The following is a 21,952-nucleotide window of genomic DNA, read 5'->3' as shown; positions in this document are numbered from 1 at the left end:
GAGTTAATGAAAGAAGAATAATGAAAATCATAGCTCATATTTACTTGAGGAATGATCTGTTTCAGTCACTGTGAGCAGGACTCTATTCAGTTAGCTACTAAATCTGTGCTCCCAAAAAAGCACAGGGTGGATTAATAAGGACATCAGTCACGGGTAGCTGCCTTTTGTTATCGCCACTGGCAAATTTACTATCTTTATTATGCATTCCAGGTGACTAATATCAATAGATTGTCCTCTGCTTATTAGAAAGAATGAAGTCTAAATACTGAAAAAGGATAAACAACATACAGATAAATATTTTGAAATAACGCAGATTTGGAAAGTCCTAATACATTGCCAAACTTTCAACATTTTCCTCACCACAGAATGACTCCTCTGAGAACAAAGTAATTGCTGACTTCAAAGAGCTCCAAGGAAGTTCAGTGGATGGAAAGAATTTGGCCAGCAACTGGGTGAATCAAATCTAGAGATTTTCTTTCAGTCACTGGTGTGGGTGCATGTACGTGTGTGTATGGGAAGCACATGAGTATTTCTACAAATTTTAACTCACTATCGAAGTATTTCTCAAAGTCTAAAATTCACTGGAGAATGGTGATGCTGCCTCTGGGCTGCTCTCAGACAGTTTAATTATGGGCACCAGTGGTTCCCAAACCTAGCTGGGCCTCAGAATCGTATGTGGAGCTTTAAATGTATACATTCTGTGGGGCGCCTGGGTGGCTCAGTTGGTTGAACGTCCAACTTTGGCTCAGGTCATGATCTCATGGTTCATGGGTTTGGGCCTTGTGTCGGGCTCTGTGCTGAGAGCTCAGAGCCTGGGGCCTGCTTCAGATTCTGTGTCTCCCTCTCTCTTTGCCCCTCCCCCACTCACACTCTCTGTCTCAAAAATAAATAAACATTAAATGTATACATTCTTGAGTCCTAACAGCCCTACTCAACCAAGCTCTCCAAGGGTAGAGCTGGCATATATGTGTATATATTTATACAAATGATTCTGATACCAATTTGGGTGTACTCTTACATTTAATTTAGGTTGACAGGAAATCTTGTGAATTGCCCATCAAAACAGCTCCATAGACACTCAGGTCAAGTGGTTGTTCCTATTAAGTTATTCCCTTAATAACAGCAGATCTGGGTAGACCTCAAGGGCTTTAACTTTAATGGATTGACCTGTCCATCCTGCCAAATGAGACCCTGCTTTGTATTCTTGTCTATCAAAGAACATGCTCCATCATGAAATCCTAAAAGAACCTGGCCAACCTGACTTTGGAATTGCCTGGATGTTGGGACTGATGCCCCCCCCCCAAATAGATTTAGGGACCATGTCTTAATATCTGCCCTCAGCAAGATGCCAATATGGATTCCTAAGAAACAATTCAAATGGAAAATCTCCCAAATGCCACACGAGACATCATAAATAAGCTCTTAGTTCCATTGGTTCTTCTTTTAGTTTTCTACATTTTATAGTCTTTTGGCTTTAGAACTCTCCCCACTCTAAATTCAGCTTATCAGGCATTAAAGCTATCAATGGACAGAATCACACACAAGGGACTAGGGCATCAAACTGCTAGCTTAAAAATCCTGAGACCACAGCTGCTTAAATTTTTAAGCCACTAAGTCTCATTGGAGGACAGCCCACTTCAATTACTGATTTTCCTTTTTTGAAAATTATTTTGGTAAACCAACTTCCACTTGCATCTCATATGGTGTGTTTGTGAAGTTGGCAAAATAGAACAAGGTGTCTTCAAGATCTCAGACTTCATTCCTTTCCCGGAGAGACAGGGACATGGACACTTGTTCTCATCCCTGAGAAATGGTCCCTGAGTCAAAAATGCTTTGCTCTTGGCCAGGGCAGCTTTAAAGGCACATACTTTCTGCTTCTTACTCCAATCCTTTCTTTCCTTATGGGTCTTAGCAGTTACGGAAGGTGGGAAGAGTGCATTATCCATTGAGCAATTCACCTCAACGTTTATCTCTCATTGCTATGTGCCAAGCACTTTAAGGGATATAAGATGAACTGTGGAGAGAATAAATTATAATTTCTCATGCAAAGTAGAAAGTGAACATGGAAGAAGAACATAAAAATTATCATCTGAATTTCATGGTTACAGCTTATGTATCTATCGTATAATGGAAGAGACATTTATTAGGGAAGGTTTCCTTTCTTTCCCTCTCTATATCCAGTCCCCAGCTCTTCAGGATGTGGTATAACAACTCCTGAAATGGCTTTGAGTTCTGGTGTGTCAGTAGTCTCTGTTAAAATGCCAGCATCCATGAGGTTGATGGGGACCAAGGCTGGCTTTTCAGTAGAACACCTCAGATCACCTGGGAGCTTGTTGAGAATGAAGACCCCTTCTTGCACCACAGAGGTCCAGATTCACCGCCCTGGATTGACTCCCTCATGCCATCTCCAGGTGCATGTGCAAATTTCTCCTGGGGATTAGGCCAATAGCTTCTCATTTAAACAGTCAACTCTTTAAGAGTCAAAACCCTGATTTAAACTGATTTTGTTTCCAAGAATCCCTAATCCACAAGGAGACATGAAGGAAAGTAAAGCTGAACGTCTCACAGCAGTCACTTTGATGGCATTTAATTTCCACTGACACCTATTTCATGGATGTGAAGACAGACTGAGAAAAAGAGCAACTGAATGACCTGAGGTCATAGGAGGTGAGTGGTAGAACCTGGCTCTGGACTCAGATGTCCCTCCTCTAAGTCCAGTGCTGTGTCCATGTTGCCTCCTAGGGCACATAGTAGTTAGTACCTGCCAAATGGAATTGACTCAGAAACAAAGTAGTGCTTCCAGAGTACTCAACCACGAGAGCGGCTTCATGTATTTCTTTTGGCAATTCTATGAGTTTGCGCCATGAGCACCAGTGAAGAGAGCTGTACTCTGGCACCTTTCCCTGTGTCAGGCCCCCAGGCGTTGGCAATGTGGTGCACAGGTGACCCAGACTCAGCCCATTCGGTCTGCAGCCAGTGGTGGGGGTGATGGAGCCCCATCCAGCCCTGCCGGAACACCTTATCCCTTCTCAATTTGGTAATCGTAACAATGGCTGAGTGGCGACACAGCATGCTATTGGCAAGAGATCTTTTTCTGGCCTACTCTTTGAGACAGAGAAAAGGAAAAGCCACCTTACAAGGTTCCACTGCTTTTTCCTCAAAGTTACCTTTATTTGTCAAGGTTGCATGAGCTTGACAATGATGGTATCGAAACCATCCAGAAAAGGCACAATCATTCTATCAGTCATCAAGGTAACTGATAAGTTTGCACCTGTAGCCACGGTTGAGTTTTCTGCAGTACATATCTATGATGTAGTTATCTTTTGAGATATTAACAGCCACTTTTATCTTTAATTTCATGTAACATCCATTAGTTAAAGTATATTTTTATAATAGTCTACAAATTAACTGCAGTAGAAAGAATACAAGTTGACTATTGCTACGTTGACTAAGGGCTACATGGAAAGTTGTGGTTTGAGGTATTCAGATGGAAACTCTTTTATCAATTTAAACTATTATTAGTCTTATCAAATATTTTCTGGGCTCTGAGATAAAAAAATGTTTATAAACTTTATTTTCCCTTCATGGCTTAAAGCCTTTATCTTGATTATTCGGACCTTTTGGCTTTCTTTTTCAGTGCTGTGATTCATTGGTTTCCTGTCACTTCACTCAGCAGTGTCTGGTTTTCCCATTGACAGCCTGCCATATATTCTGAGCAATAAGAATTAGCCTGAAGTACTTTGGGGCCAAGACAGTGGCTCCCTGACTTGTTTGGGTCTACGGGGAGATGTGGCCACGACCAAACAAAACAACAACCAAAAGGAAGAGCTACCAGGTCCTCCTGTATTTGGACAGTGCAGATGTTATTTACAGCCTTGTTTATGAAGTATTTTCTTGACCCTGCTGGCTAGGATCCACACACTTTGTCATTTTAGAGCACACACGTCCTGTCACATGGTAATGATGTGCCCTGAACAAGTAAACAGGCGAGAAGACTATTATAAGGGTAGAAAAATCTTTGAACATAACATTGGGCTTCCTCACCCCACTTCCAAAAAAGACAAAGGAAAGCAAAGACAACTGAAAAGTGTTGTATTTTTAGATTTTTAATTAGCCACAGCCAACGCAGCCATTTTGAAACTCCCACTATGTGCAAAGTGCTGCAAACAAAGAAGCTGAATAATTCACGAGCCCAACTCTCAAGGCCCTTAAGCTCCCAGTTTAGTGAGAAGTAGATATTAATAAACACGGTGAACCCCAACAAGCTGAAGGTACAGTTGTTGTCATACCTGAGAAGGGTGCAAACATTCATTTTAGAGTTATTTATAATACTGAGAATGTAGGGAATATCACATCCCTCAAATTAAGAGAAGGATTAACTAAATTAAAGTCTGTCCCTACAATGGAGGGCTGTGCTGCCCTGTTCACTTCCATCACTATTCGAAGTCTCCCTGACCAACTCTACCCCCGCTCCCCTGGCCTCTTGTCTACCACGGGTGTATATTTTGTAGTTTGATCCAGTCTCCTGCTGTTCTGATCACTTCCCAAACTTCTCCACCATGCTGTTATCAGCAGAATCCTCTGCACACCTTATTCGGATTATGCTCTGAACATTCTCCGTTTACCCCAAACCTGAATGTTCCCTGAGGACAGTGCAGCCCACTGGTCACTCTTATGGGGAGACTGTCATGTTCTCTGCCCCAGTTCCCACAGCATCTGGACGTGGGTGGGTATCCTTCTTGCTCCTCCCTCCAAATCTCCACTTCTTTTCATGCTTACCTGCCATTAGGAGCCAGCTGCTAGCCATCCTTACTGAAGTAATTAACTGACAGTCCAGTCATTCTTCCTTAGTCACTAAGGAGTGTAGCACGTGAATTATTACCTTTCCATCTGGCACCATCATTGGGGACTTCATCACCCCCATAGACAATTTAGCTAATCTGCTGTCCTCACAGTTCCTCAGTCTAAGTTGTGATGTTCTTTTCCTTTATAACACCTCCACCAACCTCTTTCATGGTTATGCTCTAGAATTTGACCAAAATTTTAAGCTTTTCATGATGTTCACCATCTCTGCTTTTACTGTAGTAGCCTTACTCCATTTCTTTGACCAAATAGGGTCCACCAATCTATCAACCTCACCAGCTTTCAGTTCCCGTTATCTGCACCAATACATATCCCAATGTCTCTTTCTTTACCAGACTCTATGGCTCATTGCTATCATCACTTTTTTGCATATGCCCTCAACCTTGGTAGTGAGTTGAATAGTGTCTTCCAAAAATTCATGTCCACTCAGAACCTTAGAATAGGACCTTGTTTGCAAATAGGCAATTAGTTAATTACAGATGTAATTAGTTAAGATAAGGACATACCAGTTTAGGGTGGGCCTTAAATTTAATGACTGGTACCTCATAATAAGAAGAGAAACATGTATAGAGACATAGGCACAGAGAAGATGGAGGTAGAGAATGGAATTACATTGTGCCACAAGGCAAGGAATGCCAAGGACAGCTGGAAACCACCAGAAGCTAGAAGAGAAGCATGGGATCGTTTTTTTTCTTAGAGCCTTTGGAAGGACCCAATCCTGCTGACACCTGATTTCAGACTTTTGGCCTTGTGAACTGTGAGAGAATATATTTTTGTTGTTTTAAGCCACCAAGTTGGTGATAACTTTTCTCAGCAGCCCTTGAGAGCGAATGCAACCCTCTGTCCCTCTGTTATACCCATATGGCAAAAAAACAACACTGATTAAACCCAGTTCTTCACTTTTTCTGTGCGTGCACCTAACTGGAAGGTTTGGGTTGAAAGAAAACACACAAATTTATTAAGTGATTTCACTTGACAGTTTGACCACAGGTCTTATAGACTCTTGACATCTTCCAGTTATTCAACTACATTTTACATTTATTCTTTCTATTTCCTGGGGCAAATACTTCTTACTTTTTCCCACCTTCCATTCTGGTGACTCTGCCGCTGATTACACTGAGAAAATGGAAGTAATGAGAAGAGAAATAATTATTCTTCCTTCCACCAAATCTACTAACCTACCTACATTTGTACACATATTTGTCTATTGTTCTTCCTCTTCCATTCATTTAATACACAAGTGCTTATTAAATGGGTATTATACTCAAAGCAATGTTATAAATTCGAAGGATAGCAAACAAAGTCCCTTCCCTTTGGTGATTACATTCTTGGGTAAAATACAAACACTAAATCAATAAACACATGTTCAATATAATATTAGGTGCAAAGTGTGTTATGATGGGAAGCACCGGAGACCGAAGTGAGAGCTGTGGTCAGGAGGTAGGGTACAATTTTAGGGGAGGTGTTCAGAGAAGATACCTCCCTCTAGGTCTGAGCAGAGTTCAGAAAAAAGTGAAGGAGGGATGAGCTGTCTGTGCTACTTTCTAAGGCTTTATAACACTTTGTGCTCTGGATCCCATCTGACTTGTCCCACTTGGAACCTTTGTCTTACAATTTCCACCCACATTCCTCCTGTGTTACTAATATCTCCTTTATGGGATCATGCCCATCAACATACAAACATGGTACAATTTCTGCCATCTTGTAAAAAATGCCCCTGGAATCTACATCCCCATTACCGTGCTCCCCTTTATTATAAAACTCTTCCAGTGGCACCTGGATGGCTTAGTCAGTTTAAGCATTGGACTCTTGATTTTGGCTCAGGTCATGATCTCATGGTCTGTGAGTTTGAGCCCTGTGATGGTCTCTGCTCTGGCAGTGCGGAGCCTGCTTGGGATTCTCTCTCTCTCTCCCCCTTTCTCTGCTCCTCCCCCCTCACCATACTCTCTCTCAAAAAACAAAACAAGGCAAAAAACCTTTCCCAGTTTCAATATTAGCTGTCTCGTTATGAATCACTCCCATTATGTTTTCATTCCTACCAATAACTTCCATCTTGTGAAGTGCAAAGTCAAAATTTTAGCCCTCACCTTAGTTGATTTCTTAGCAAAACTGAAGCAGTCACAAACCCTCTGTTAAAAATCATTTTCTTCTATTACCTGCTCAGATAACCTAAACTCCATACCCTCCTCTACCCCCACCGAACTCTCATTCTCAATTTCTAAGTGTCTAAATATTGGAGCATCCCAGGGTTTCGTGCTCAGAGCTGTTTGCCTCTGTATCGACACACATGCATTAGGTAACCTCATCCTGTCTTACTGCTTTAAAAACCATCCACATGCTGCTCATGCAGATTTTATCTGCAAGGCCTCAGAGCTCCAGACTCATGAGTATCCAATTTCCTATTCAACATTTCCACTAATAGACATATCAAATTTAAATGTGTACAAAACCAAACTTGATTTCCTTGCCTAACGAGTTCAATGCTCTCCCACTCTTTCCCATCTCATTGACCTCTGGTTGCCCAGCCCCAAATGTTAGATAGTCATTATCCTGAACTCCTTTATGTATTTCTATATCCAGGTCTAGCACCAAATCTTGTGAACACTACTTTCAGATCATCTCTTCCTTTCAGCTCCTCTACAACTGCCTCTCCTAAACCTCCACTGTCTCTCTCTGGGCTGGCAATAAGCTTCTCCAGTGGCTATCAGTCTGACTTGCTTACTTCCATCGCTTATACCCAATACGTTACCCAGAATGGTTTCATTAATATATGAGCCAGACCACATCATTCCCTTCTACAAAATGCTCCAGTCACTTTCCATTATACTCAGAATAGAATCCAAAGTCCATATCATGACTCACAAAGGCCTACATGATTTGGTTCCTACCCATCTCTCTAACCTCAGTTCTTAATGTTCTGTTCCAACCATCCATACCTCCCAGTGGTCCCCACCGGGACATGTGTGTTTCTAACTCAAGGTCATACTTGTACTTCTCTGCCTGGGAGGCTTTTCTCCTCTATTCTCATCTACATGGCTTGCTCGCTCATTTCATTTAGGATTTAATTCAAATGATTTCCTCTTTAGAAAGGTTTTATCTGATTACATTATTTAAAATAGCACTGCGTCTATATCCTAGTCAATCATTTTCTATCTCCTAACCTGCTTTATTTTTCTTTGTGGCATTTACCAGTATCTGATATATATTAAAATATAATATATGTATGTATATATATATATATATATATATATATATATATATTTGTATTTATTTACTTAATGGTTTATTTCTGCCTTTCTTACTAGAATATAAATAGCAAAGGGTAGGGAGTTTGTCTTCATTTGCTATTTTAACTCTAAAATCTAGGAGGATGGTAGTCATTAGATAAATATTAGTTTAAGTAATTGAGTAAAAATTATTTTATGGAAAATTTAAGTGCATGGAAAAATGTATAAAATAAGATTAATAATCAAAATAAATATTAATTACTCATCAGATTCTAGGCAGTTTGCTAAGTGCTTTACAAATATGATCTCTTTAATCCCTATATTAACCTGAGAGCTAAGCGTATTGTAGTATCCATTTCAGAGATGAGGAAATAGAGTTTTAAAAGTCTAAGAAGTCTGCCTAAGTTCACATACTAGTAGGACAAAGTGCTGGAATTCAAACCTAAATTTGTCTGGTTCCAAAGTCCTAGGATACCAAATTGTAATTATATAAATGTTTATTCTTATTCATGGCAGAGAAAGGGCTGGTGCTATTTCAAAAGTATCCTGGAATAGATACCCTAGATGACATTCTAGATTAATACAAATTCTTGGATAGAATAAAAGTATTTCATTGAGCTGGCACAAAAGCAAGAAATTCACCAAGCACATAAAAGAAGAGAAACCTGGAACTCTGGGAGATGAACAAATGCTAAAAACAGGTTCCAGACATGATTTGGTCTACACCTGGAAACTTAGAACTTCTGCTCTGACTACCGCTTGGGGTTCAGGGAATGAAAGATAAACATCAGCTCCACCAAGGTAGGAAATCCTTGCATGAAATGGGAAGTATCTCAAACAGCTGCATCCCTTATAAAAGGGTGAATAAGAAATGAACTGTACCATACAGGAGATGTACAAAATAGCTTGTATAATCTCTGGCTCTGGAAGGGAGGAAAAATACCCTTAGTGAGAATCCATAATCATATTATGGAAAGATTAACTTGGAATTCATGCTTTCAAGCTGAGAATTTAATTTAAATACTTTCCAGTGGGTAGCACTTCCAGGTAATTGGCAGGAGACACAAATCTACTCTAGAGAACCAGAAGTTCAGTGCAGGCCTCAAAGGATTCTTATGGGAAAGTTAGCGACTCACATTCACAAAACACACTAAAACAACGGCATGAAAATTTTTCAAAGAGCAGATATTGGCAATAGACTCTGAAAGATTTAACTTTGATTTGTCTTATGCTGAATATAAACTATACTAGATATGTTTGAAGAAATAGAAGAGGAAAATGTGAATAGAGAACAAACATAAAAAATTTTAAAAACCAGTAGAATGTCTAAAAATTTAAAAAGGTAATACTTGAAAATAAATTTTGGTCGATCACTTCATCAGCAGATTGAATACAATTGAATAGAGAATTGCTGAGCTGAAAGATGGAACTTTAGCCCAGAAGGTTATGGGGTGCACTGCTGAGCCATCAGGCTCATTAGAGGAAGTCTTGGAGAAGTAGAGGACAATCAGCCAGGGCATTCTAGCAGGCTATGGGAAGCTGCAAACATCAGATCTCAAGTTGCCCCAGCATGGAAGCCATCAGGACAAATACTTCCAGATGAGAATAGGCAGCTCTGAAAAACAGCCAATACTATCAGGAGTCACCAAAGGACCAGCATGGGACTAGGATGTCCTTTCTCCCTAATCCCACAAGGACCCATAAGCCACATCTCTCCCTCTATACACTTGGGTGCCCTATTAAGGGACAGTGGTCTCTCTGAGGATTCAAGGATTTTTACCCAAATCAGATACTATTATCCAATTTTTTAAATGTTTTTTTTATTCATTTTTTTTTATTTTTGAGAGAGAGACAGAGCATGAGTGGGGGAGGGGCAGAGAGAGAGGGAGACACAGAATCTGAAGCACACTCCAGGCTCTGAGCTGTCAGCACAAAGCCCGACGCGGGGCTCGAAATCATGAACCGTGAGATCGTGACCTGAGTCGAAGTTGGATGCTCAACCGAGTGAGCCACCCAGGTGCCCCTATCCAATTTTTAAATAATTAGCAAATTATACTAATATGAAATTATATTGAAAATGTAGTTAATTTTTATCCACAAAGTAGGTGGGAGTTGTGAATAAAACTATATTAGCTGTGGACAAAACCACAGAGCTACATTTTCTTAATACATCTAAATATATGACATTACTCCATTTGGATAATCTTTTATTTAAACTGGTTAAAATCCCATCTAATTCCATTGAAATCTAGTCAGTCTCATTCCTTCCCCATGTATAGTACAGATTGGAAGATAAAACTAAAAATATAGGGAAAAAATGGTTTTGTCACAAATTTTGTTGCTTCAGTGCACATGACTCTAATGCAAGTTTACGCAGCACTTAGATCATCTATTAAGTAATAAGTTGTTTGATTCCTTGTGCCTTGTCTAGAGACTTGGCTTCAATAAACCTTTTACATAATTCTACAAGTTTAGCAGGGGGAGGAGAGAGCCAGAACTAAATAATGGTTCTCATTTCTGCTGCTTATGTGAAAAATTCCTGGCATCTAAATGCCAAGAGAGCAAATCTCCTTTGGGAATGGGCCTGGGGTAAAGGTTAAGACAGTAGGGCAGTCTTAAGAATACCCTGGTGGTCATTTTAACCTCTGTTTCAGGGCAATGATTTTGTATGGAAGTAAAGGACAACCAAGCGGATAGTGAAAAGATGGGTCTTTACCCCCCAAATATGCACCCATAATAGGTGGTGGAAGGCTAGCCAATGTCTAAAGACAGATGCTGACGTAGAGGTGCCAAGTCATGATCCGATGAGTGTGATCTGATGAATGATCCATTTTGCTGACTCATTGAGGCTACCAGTTTTGCAGCCATGATTGGCTCAAGGGCTGAGGGCTGATTAAGATATGACTTGATCCAAAAGAGTACAAAAAATTACTTCCAGCAGCAGAGGGATATGATGGGAGGGAAAGGGTTTTCCTTCTGGCATGGACTCTGGTTGTATGCTGAGTTGGGAGGAGAAACCAGGCACAAATGTTAGCAAGTTAGCTCTTATATTCCATATTGCTCTCATTCCTGAGTCAGAAAGAATGGTTTACAGAAGAACTCAGGCAGGTCAGACTCTTAGACCCATACTGAGGGGACTGGTGGATGTTGTCAAATCCAGCCTCTCTCCTGCAATAAGAACTTACTCCTGGCACCATGCCTTCTGCCTCATATAGGACTTTCTCTCCACCAGCCCCACCATGACTTGGAGCACACTCTTTCAGGAAGGGACGTGGGTTTTTTTTCTGGACCAATGACTGTCATTACACAGGGGCGCCTGATGCTTGATTCATGTGACCTGTGTCCAGCTTGACCACTGGGATCACCTGCAGTCAAGTTTTTAACTCATCTAAAGAGCATTCTTGTCTTTACCTATATTCTCTCCTCTATGTATAATTGTTATCTCTGTTGACTTTTTAATATAACCTGTCCAAATATGGCTCACACTCTATTAGAATTACCTTTCCTGACTTGTGATTTTGTTGCTTGAAATTTCATCTTTACTCAAAGTCTATATTAAATGCCACCTTTAAAAAAACTTATCTCTAAAAATTATACTAAGCAGCAATTGTACTACTAGGTGTTTACCAAAAAAATACAAAAATACTAATTCAAAGGGATACATGCACCCCAACGTTTAGGGCAGAATTATCAACAATAGCCAAATTATGGAAACAGGCAAGTGTCCACCAACTGAGGAATGGATAAAGAAGATGTGGTATACACACACACACACACACACACACACACACACACACACTGGAATATTATTCAGACACAAAAAAGAATGAAATCTTACCATTTGCCACAATATGGATGGAGCTAGAGAGTATTATGCTAAGTGAAATAAGGCATTTAGAGAAAGACAAATACCATATGATATCACTCATATGTGGAATTTAAGAAACAAAACAAATGAGCAAGGGGAGAAAAGGGAGAGAGAGAGAGAGAGAGAGAGAGAGAGAGAGAGAGAGAAACCAAGAAACAGAATCTTAACTATAGAGAGCAAACTGATGGTTACCAGAGTCGGGGCGGGGGATGGGGATTAAAAAGTGCACTTGCTGTGATGAGCACAGGGTGATGTATGGAAGTGTTCAATCACTAAATTGTACACCTGAAACTGATATTACATTGTATGTTAACTAACTGGAATTTAAATAAAAACAAAAAAATTTTAAATGACACTAAAACATTGATAATGTGTCAAAAATATGTATAATAAATTTGATCTAATTCATTGCAAACTTAATGTTAGATTTACCACACACTTTAAGGAATAAATGAACAAAATAATTAAAATCCCCAATAAGTGAAACTTACATCTAACTGAAGACAAGGAAGATTAGCTCCTTCTTCTTTTTTTCCTTTAGGAAGAAGTCTAACAATCATTTCTTACCTCTTTTTGGTTAATGACTAAGTCTATTAAACTTCTTAAACAGTCCTAAAAATGTATTGCTACCTCTTCATTCCTACCATGATTCTTCATTAAGATTTTATCATCTCTTGCCTACATTCTTATGAAATTAAAAGAAACCAAAGGGAAAGAGAGCAGTTATTGGAGGTAAATTATGTTCTGGAAAGCTTGTCATACGGAGGATATAGGAAGGAATAAGACACAGTTCTTGTCCTAAAGGAGTCATAGTCTAAATGGTAGACAGATATGCAAACAAATAATTATATTGAAGTATGATTAGGACAACTAAAGCAACGATATGAGACATAGCATTAGCATTGAGGAAGGAATGATTAACTTCTGTGTAGGGGTGTTAGAGAATGCTTTCCAGAATTTACTCTGAACTGCCAGTTAAGGCAGTAGGGCAAGGCATTCCAGGAAGAAGGAACAGCAGCAGATACCTGGCCTGCTGTGGATCCTGACTACATTTTCCAACCTGTATCTCATTCTCATGGGCCCAGGCACTATCAAACTGCTTATGGTTCCCCCGTACATTCCATGTGGTTTTATGACTTCCTACTTTTGTGTTGTTCCCTTCGTTTCCTGCCTTTATCCTGGAAGTGATGGCAGCTAGGGAAGATTTTTGAGCAAGGGAGACACATAGTCAAACTTTGTTTTAGAAATATTTTTTATGGCTCTATTGAGGCTGAATTGAAGGAGAAAAATTATAGTTAGAGAGACCATACAATAGTACTACAAGAGTCAACAAGACCCTAGTCTAGGGCAGTTGCAGTAGAAAAGAGGACAGAATGGATATTAAAGATGTTAAAAAAAAGTGCACTCAGAAGTGCTTGATGATTTTTTGAGTGGGATGAGTAGGGGGAAGAAATAGGATGAGGTGAGAGGAATCTATGATGCTCCTTAGGTTTCTGCCTTAAGGTTTTGGGTGTTTGGCATTGCCACCAGCCAAGGCAGGACATACAGGTGGGACAGCACAACTGAGGACAAGATTAATTCCATCTCAGGGAGTCTTTTAGGTAGAAGATAGTAAGTGGCTAGATTTCAGGAAAGAGGACTGGGTTAGGGATTTACATTAAGAGAAATCATCAGATAGGGGCTAGTTAAAATAAAGAGAATGCATTTAAAAAGTGGAGAAAATGTGGGTGAAACTCATGGTTGACTTGTAAGGGGGAAAGATTCACTGGGGTCACTGCTATGGTAGAATCTTTTCTCAGAGTTGCCCAAAAGGACAGAAAATGCTGTAGTTCCCAAAATAAAATGAGTGTCAGTTTCTCCAACTTGAGGTGACTAACAATGACCTATCCAGTGTAGGAAAGGTCCATGTTCTCAGACTGAGGCCCTTAAGCACTTGTCAGCCTGAAAATATTATCTGGGTACAGAAAGCCTTATTGGATGTGCATCTGACAATATGCTTTACAGTTTAATGAATAAGGTGATTTCCTCTCTAAGTAATTACAGTAAGACTTGCAAACTTAAGAAAGAGAACAAATTGTGAAATTATTTTGAAATAAAGAAGGGACATGGTGTACTAACAAATGTGAAAAAAAAGGGTAATAGTCTTCACGGTCTGATAAAAAAGACATGCAGAAGAATGCCCATATTTCCCCAGTTACTATCCTAGATAGTATTTTTTTAAGTAAGGTTTTACTGCCACAAATATCAGAAAACGTTTTTTATTTCAGATTCACTTTCTTTGTATGGCAATAGTCCTGTCTAGATACAAGAATGTAATCAATGCTTTTATGATAGAAAACCAGCCAAGTGGAAATCCTTCCTTAATTCCAAAGCTAAACATTGCATTCACTTACTGCCATTGTTGATTTTTCCAGATTCAGGTTATCTTTTTGATGGAAAAAACCTTGGGCTTAGTTTGAGCAGACTGTTCATGAATGTCACTGGAATTGGGGTTGGAAGGGGAGAGGCTTCTTAGATCATCATAAGAAGCATTGTGCCTGACGGGAAGACTAGGCTCAACAATAACCAGCCCTGAGAACAACTTTTCAGAGAAGGGTGGGTCATAACCTCAAGGGAAAGCACCCCTGACAACAGACACACAACCCCCAAATCATACACACATTGATGCTGGGGGAGATCCATGGCAAATGTTGTCTTGTTCAGTGGCAGCATAGTCCATGTATAAAAAAATATATATATCATCTATTCAGGAAGCATCTCATATCATTAAGTAACCTGGAAGGAAAGGGGGGAGTTTTTAGGAAACATTTGCAAGATGCCAAATTAAAACTTCTGAAGGATTTTCTACACATTCCTCCTTTATGACGACTTGCAGCTTACAAATTATTAAGATTTCTGGGCATAGTTGATAATGATTCATAAGACAAACTCAGAAGAAGAAAGATAGTCATCAATATGGATTCACATTCACAAGATAATTCACATTATCTACACAAACATATGCATATTCTTTCACTAATAGGAGGGGTGATCAATAGTTATGGAAGAGCTCCTATATTTAAAACTTTCCTTCACAACTGGAGGTGGTGGTAGATTCATCAGGGTCTCAATAAGAAATCTAATGACATATTTAAAAAATACTTACCTGAAGCTAGTTTAAAGAAAGGATTATTTACAGTGGCATGATCAAGATTAAGGAAACCAACAAGGAATGGCAAAATGCCAAGGGACTGGAAACAGAAGGAGAGTATTATCATCATTGTGTCTGAACGAACAAGGAGAACAGTGTTACCAGAACATGGGGGCCCTGGAGATGTGGGAGTCCTCCCAAAGGAGCTGTGCTTTAAGAGAAACTTGGGGAGGCAGGGAAGGAGCAGTGATGGGAGTAGGAGGGTGTCTTCATGTCTTCATTCCCAAACATCAGATCTACTGCTGGTGCTTTCCTTTGGCCCAACCCATTGGGAAGTGGAAAGCAAGAAATTGGATAATGCAGCCCAAACAGTTAGTCCTTTAAGACCCAGAGCAAAGCAGAGAACAGATTTGGGGAGGTAAATGGCAAATAACATCTCAAAGGGAGAGAGAACATACACAGAAGAGTTAACTAATTACACAAATCTATATATGGCAAACATCAGATCTAGAGAGGACAAGCAATGTGAACAATAGGCCAGAGCATAGCCTAGTAGTTAAGAACATGGAATTTGGAGGTTGGCAGGCATTCCTTCAAATCCAAGCCCTACCACCTACTACTGTACCTGTGACTATGGCAAGTTACTGAACATCTCTGTGCCTTAGATTCATTCAGATGTAAATTATAGTGTCTATGACATAGACTAGTCTTATCCTAAGACTAAAATGGAATAACATATATAAATCTTTTGGTTTGGTAACTGGCACATAGTAAGCTCTCTATCAGTGTGAATTACTATCATCATCATTATCAATAGAGTAGCTTAGCAGAAGAACTTACCAATGGCTACTGGGGTGAGAGAAGGATGGATAGGATTTGGAAAGGTAGGAGAGGAAGGAATTCTGGAAAGGTTTAGTGGGGAGGGATTGCACGAACAGATTAGGAAGCAGGGCATATTCATGAAGTTATATCAGGAGCATTAGATTTGGATTGGGAGAGACAAAATGTAGGAGGGGATGGCCCTTGAATGTCAAGTCAAAAATTTGGCTTATACCTTGTGCACTGTGGGAAACAACCAAAAAAATTTAAAGGAAGTGGCAACATAAGAGTACTATTTTTAGAGTATGATATAATGTGTGTGTTTATAATAGCAGTGTGTTCATAATGTGGCAAATTTTTGGATAAAATTAGGTAGGAGAACTAGTCAGGTTTAACAGTGAATTATCAAATTCTTTGAAAAAACATGGGAAAATTAATATAAGTAAAACGGCTGATTAATATCTATTAGTCACTGTAAGTACACCTATCCATTTACCCTCCTAATAGTTACTGCTACCTTTGTATTTTTGGGGTCTTGGATATTGTACCCACTAAAATTTCAGTGTGTTCTCACATTTAGTGATTCTAGTCTTAGTAATGTTTGATCATTCATTTCCCACAACTTAAAATTTTTAAATAGAATAGTTATTCTTTGGTTCATAGGGGAAACAAGGGCTTTTTTGTTATGAAAGCATATCCCCTAGTTACCATGTTTTTCTTACAAGTTTAATGCATTTAATCTCCACAATAATCTTATGAAGAAATTCTATCACTATTTCCATTTTGAAGGTGAGAAAATTACAGCCCACGGCATTTAAATGACTTATGCAACACACACACTTAATAAGAACTCATAGTAGAGCCAGGTTTGTACAAAGGTAGCTGTGATACATGTTTCTCCAGAAAGACACACACAGAGTGCACAGCCTCAATTACTAAAGTTTGATCTCAATGACATCATTTCATTTTGAGCTACATTATCTACAATCTGTGTATCTTATCATTTGTTAAATTTTCAAAGTCCTTTACTATTTAAAAATTTAACATCCATGATCATCTCTGAATGTTACCATGAAGAAATACATTTGAAGGGGTTAGTGAATTTGTTCAAGGTCTCCAACTAATAGGTAGCACTGTTGGGACTTAAAGGCAGATCTTCAGACTCCAAATTCTGTATCATTTTCATCAGTCAAAAGAAGTTTGATTAAGAGCAGAAAATTTAAAAGAGGCATCTGTTTATTTATGTCTTAATAATTTACAAAGTACAAGTTGTATTTCTGAGAATATCCTGGATACTAATACAAAGGAAAGAGTAATCTCTGCCCTTAAGGTACTCATCACTTGGAGGGGAGACAGAAAAACAGATGCAGAATTTGGGGCTCTCATCCTGTTAGTACAGATAGTAGGTGAGTACTAGGAAAGGTGCTGCTTGGCTTGGAGTGGGGAAAAGGTTCACTGCAGAAGTGACAGGTGTTGAATCACAAACAACATGTGTGTGGCGGTGGAAAAAGCAGAAAGCTTGGGCAAACATTTGGAGGCTTAGAACACAAGGCACTAGGGAGGTACATGAAACCTGACGTGGGGGGAGCACAGGGTAAAGGGAGGAGGTTAAAGACCAAATCCAGGACCTTCTGCTCCAGGGTAAGGAACTGGGTCTTCAGCCCATCTAGTAGGAGAGTCATGTGCTCAGATATGCATTTTAACAGCCTCACTTTGGAAGCAATCTAGAGCCTGAATTGAGGTTGGAGGAGGTCATGGGGAGGACGTGACTAGCGGTTGCCCTGCAGACTGGACCTGGGCAGTCAGAGGCTCCTCACCCCTTCCCTTGTCCTTGGAATATATGTTCTCCCCACCATTCCCATGGTGGCATCCATTTTCAAGGATGCAGCCTTGACAGAGTCAGGTGTTGTTGAAATCATCCGGACTGTATACATGACTGTAACCACTTAAGATTATTAAGATGAACTTTTAAGATTCTGGCAGGTGGGTGCAGAAATCTATTTGTCTTGCAACCACCCAGGACAACCCTCCTAACTTCCCTTAACTTTTAAACCCCCCACCTCCCAGTCCAAAGTGGTCTGCATCTTTCTTTGGTCTCTCCTTGTCTTCCAGCTACAGGCGCCAGTTTGCAAACCAACAATTAGAGGCTCAGACACCATGTAACAGTCCTGAGAGAAAGCGTTGCATGGAGATGGAGAGGATGCATGGAAGGGGAGACAGATTTAAGAGTGAGTGAGAGGTAGAATTTTCAGGTCTGTGATACCCTCAATGCAAGAGTATGGGAAGGAGGAGGATGTCTAGAATGGTTTCCAAATTTGTGACATGGGCAACTGTAGAATTTAATGGAAGTAGAAAATACAGTGATGATAAAGGGGAGGGGTCATGTGGTAACGTTGAGATGTGTTCTGCACATTCTGTGGTTGAGATAGATGGCTGTTGAAAATCCAAGTAGAGCTTTTTCATAGGAAGTTAGATGTATTTGGAGGTAGAGAATAGTATGAACAGATAACAGAGGTCAGTGATACATAATTGGTATTTAACAATAATAATAGTTCCAAATATTAGTTGATGACCATATGTTAAGCATTAATTTTTCTGGGCATGCTGAACATTTTGTTGTCTCATTTAATCATCATAAAAATTTTTTTATGAAGGACATTATTTTCCCCATTTTATGGGAGAGCAAACTGAGGTCCAAAGAGTTTATGATATTAGTATGGAAGTCATGAGGATGGATGAATTGGGGAGATTATGTAGAAAAGAAGCTACAGAGAACAGATTGGTGGTTGGCAGAGGCAGGGGAAAGGGATTGGGCAAAATGGGTGAAGGTGGTCAGAGGTACAAACTTCCAGTCATAAAATAAACAAGTCCTGGGGGGTGTAATGTATGGTGTAGTGACTATAGTTAAGAATACCGTATCATAGGGGCACCTGGGTGGCTCAGTGGGTTAAGCATCCAACTCTTGATTTTGACTCAGGTCATGATCTCATGGTTCATGACTTCGAGCCCCGTGTCAGGCTCTGCTCTGACAGTATGGAGTTTGCTTGGGATTTTCTCTCTCTCCCCTCACCTCCTCTCTCTCTGCCCCTCCTGGATCATGCACATGTACATGTGTGCTTTCACCCTCTCTCTCAAAATAAATAAATATGAACTTTAAAAAAATAATACCACACTGTATAGTTGGAAGTGGCTGAAAGTAGACGTTAAAGTTCTTGTCACAAGAAAAAAAAAATTGTAAACTATGTGTGGTGATGGATGTTAACTAAAATTTTTGTGGTAATCATTTCACCATATACACATATTATCAAGTCATTATGTTGCATGCCTAAGATTAATGCAATATATATGTCAATTATATTTCAATTAAAAAAAAGAAGAGACGAGAACATACAGGTCAGAATGCAAAGGAATAACAAAAACAAATACTTATTGAATGTCTGTTATGTGCCAGACATGATTCTATGTGTTAGAAAATTTTCCGAGAATGGAAGCAAATAGTTTCTTAATTTAAAAAAACCCTACTTCTGAAAAATCTCCAGATATTCTTTTAATTAAATATTTTAAAATGCACCTGGTCAGAATTCAAAGTGTGAATTTGTGTTTACCTGTTTACCAAATTATTGGCAGGATTTTGAAGAGTAAGAAAATGTTAGAAAATTAATGCCAATTAATTTATTATTAGGAAAAGAAAGATTTTAGATTTGAGTTAGATGTGAAAGCCCTTTGGGGTCAAGTTAGCAGAGGATGGTGAGGTAGAACCCAGCATTTGAGCTTTTTCTCTACCCTTCATTAACTTGTCTTTACTCTTCATTAGCTTTTTCATTTACTAAGTAATCCACTTAGTAAATACCCAATAGGGTGGTAGTATAGAGTGAAATAATACCTATAATAATACATCATTTGGTACAAGGTAAACATGAAACTGAAGATAGATATTGCTAGAACCTACCTGAATCATATGTAATCTTACATGGCATTCAATGTAGATTTCTTGATTCCCAATACAATAGATATCACTTATTGAAGGCTTGACCATATGCCAGATCCAGGATCAAGACTGTTATAAACATTATTTCATTTATCTGCCCAGTGATGGATGGTTCTTGGCCTCATATCATGCTTAAAAGATTGTTATTATTTAACATGAGGATCTGGAGTCTCATAAAGGTTAAATAACTTGTCCAAAGTCATATAGCTAATAAGTGGAATCTAAAGAAATGATGATACAGTTCCATTCCAGGTCTTCTCAGAGACAGAAATCATCAGTAGGCAGGTCAAAGAAAGTCCTTCACAAGTGTATCTAAAACCACTTGCCTGTTTTGCCCACACCTTATGCTTTTCAGCAAAAGGACGTTGTATATGTGCCTTATTTTTTTCACCTCTTGACAAAGACATTTCTGTCATCTTACTCACCATCATCCTCATCATTCTCAAAATATGAATGTCATGGGCAAGGCAAGGCTGAATCAAAAACAGGAGATAAACAGACATGGCTGTGTTTCTCACAAACTTATAGCCTGAGAGGATATAAAAATTACTCAGACTGTCCACTTGTCTCTGTGTAGTTAATAAGTCGAACATTGTGCAACAGGAAGAAAGTATGTCCTAACATACAAATTAAGGGGGAAAGTGAATTCAGAGGAAATGACGGGGCTGACTTAGCTAAGGGTACTGTCAATTCTTCTAAGTAGTTAGTATAAAGGATTTCATGGAAGTGGTGGAATTTCAGGAAATATATGATAATGTCACATTTCACTGTATGAATCATTGTTGACTGGCTTCCACAGGATTTGTATGGCAATACAACGCTAGCTTTTAAGAGAAACAAACAAACAATAAAAACCCCATGATGGTTATCTGTGGTTTCCCCAGGGTAGTAAGTCGACTACTCTCTGGTTTCCATAATGCTCACTCATATAGGTTATCTGGATTATAGTATTATAGCAGTGTATTGGATAAAATATTTCTGGTCAAATATAAAGCACTTAATCTCAGTATTTTCTATGTTTCTATTCAACAGAGTGAGTTTCCTTTGTCCATTATTTAGTACAGAAAACAGTTTAGATGGAATATATTATCATGGGAAATATTATCCATTACAATGATTAAGATGGCTAACTTTTCTTGAAGCCAGTGCCTTTTCCCTGAATTGCTAGAGGAACTTTGCAAATACTTATGATCTAGAAAACAATGTATGTTTTGCATTTAGCTTTGCTACTACAAATAAGATTAATTTTAGGGGCACCTGGGTGGCTCAGTCAGTTGAGTGTGCGACTTCGGCTCAGGTCATGATCTCTCAGTTTGTGAGTTCAAGCCCCACGTCAGGCTCTGTGCTGACAGCTCAGAGCCTGTAGCCTGCTTCGGATTCTGTGTCTCCCTCTCACTATCCCTTCCCTGCTCATGCTCTGTCTCTCTCTCTGTCTCTCAAAGATGAATAAATGCTAAAAATAAATAGATTAATTTTAAATGTTCATAGAGTCAAAACTAGTTATGCTTACTTTTTACCACAACAAGCTTGACATTTTCTCTTTTTAACACACAGATATTTGTTTTGGAATTAATTTGCACAGTTTAGAGAGTTTTTCTACATTAGATTAGGAGGAGAAAACAGAACCCCAAATATAACCCAAACCAATAATGCCATTAAATGTCTTCGTGGACTCACACTCAACCATTGTGTGATTATAAAACTGTTTCTAATATTATATATATATGAGTATATACTATATTATATATATGTTTCTAGTATATATATAAGTGTAGCTAAAGATATGGCCATATACTTTCTTCATATAGCTATATAAAATTACTCTGAGAATTAAATGATATAAGATAGTAAGCATAAAAATAGCAGCAAGTATTATTTTTTTCATCATTATCATATTTTCTTATCCAAAGACTGATTTTCAGCAACTGCCTTTTACAGATGAGAAACGTGCAAAGTCACTTATTAGGATAATGCTTATACTTCTTGTTTCATTACAATCATCTGTTGGTTTTAACTGAAATGTTAAATTCATTACCATCTTCAATAATGTGCTTACA

The sequence above is a fragment of the Lynx rufus genome, unplaced genomic scaffold (assembly GCF_022079265.1).
Source record: "Lynx rufus isolate CCGP_SWC_20201006 ecotype Redwood Valley unplaced genomic scaffold, mLynRuf1.p SCAF_6, whole genome shotgun sequence".
In the NCBI taxonomy this organism is placed as follows: Eukaryota; Metazoa; Chordata; class Mammalia; order Carnivora; family Felidae; genus Lynx; species Lynx rufus.
This window is presented reverse-complemented; position numbering follows the sequence as displayed.